Genomic DNA, 234 nt, shown 5'->3' on the forward strand with positions numbered 1-234 from the left:
CTGCTATTTATTTATTGATCGTTTACTGCTCCAGTCAATGAAAGGAAAACTTGACTGAGGCCCCAGGGCCTTGGGGCTCGGCCTGGAGGCCGCCCCCCAGCCCCCCAGCCAAGGAAGAGAGGGAGCAGGGGCCTGATTTGACCTTCTTATTGGGGACCAGGTTGCTGGCGTGGGTGCATTTCTGGAGGCAGGGGGACAGTGCCTGGGTGTGGGCGAGCGTCACACTTGGGCCAA

The sequence above is a fragment of the Mustela nivalis genome, assembly GCF_964662115.1.
Source record: "Mustela nivalis genome assembly, chromosome: 10".
Lineage (NCBI taxonomy): Eukaryota > Metazoa > Chordata > Mammalia > Carnivora > Mustelidae > Mustela > Mustela nivalis.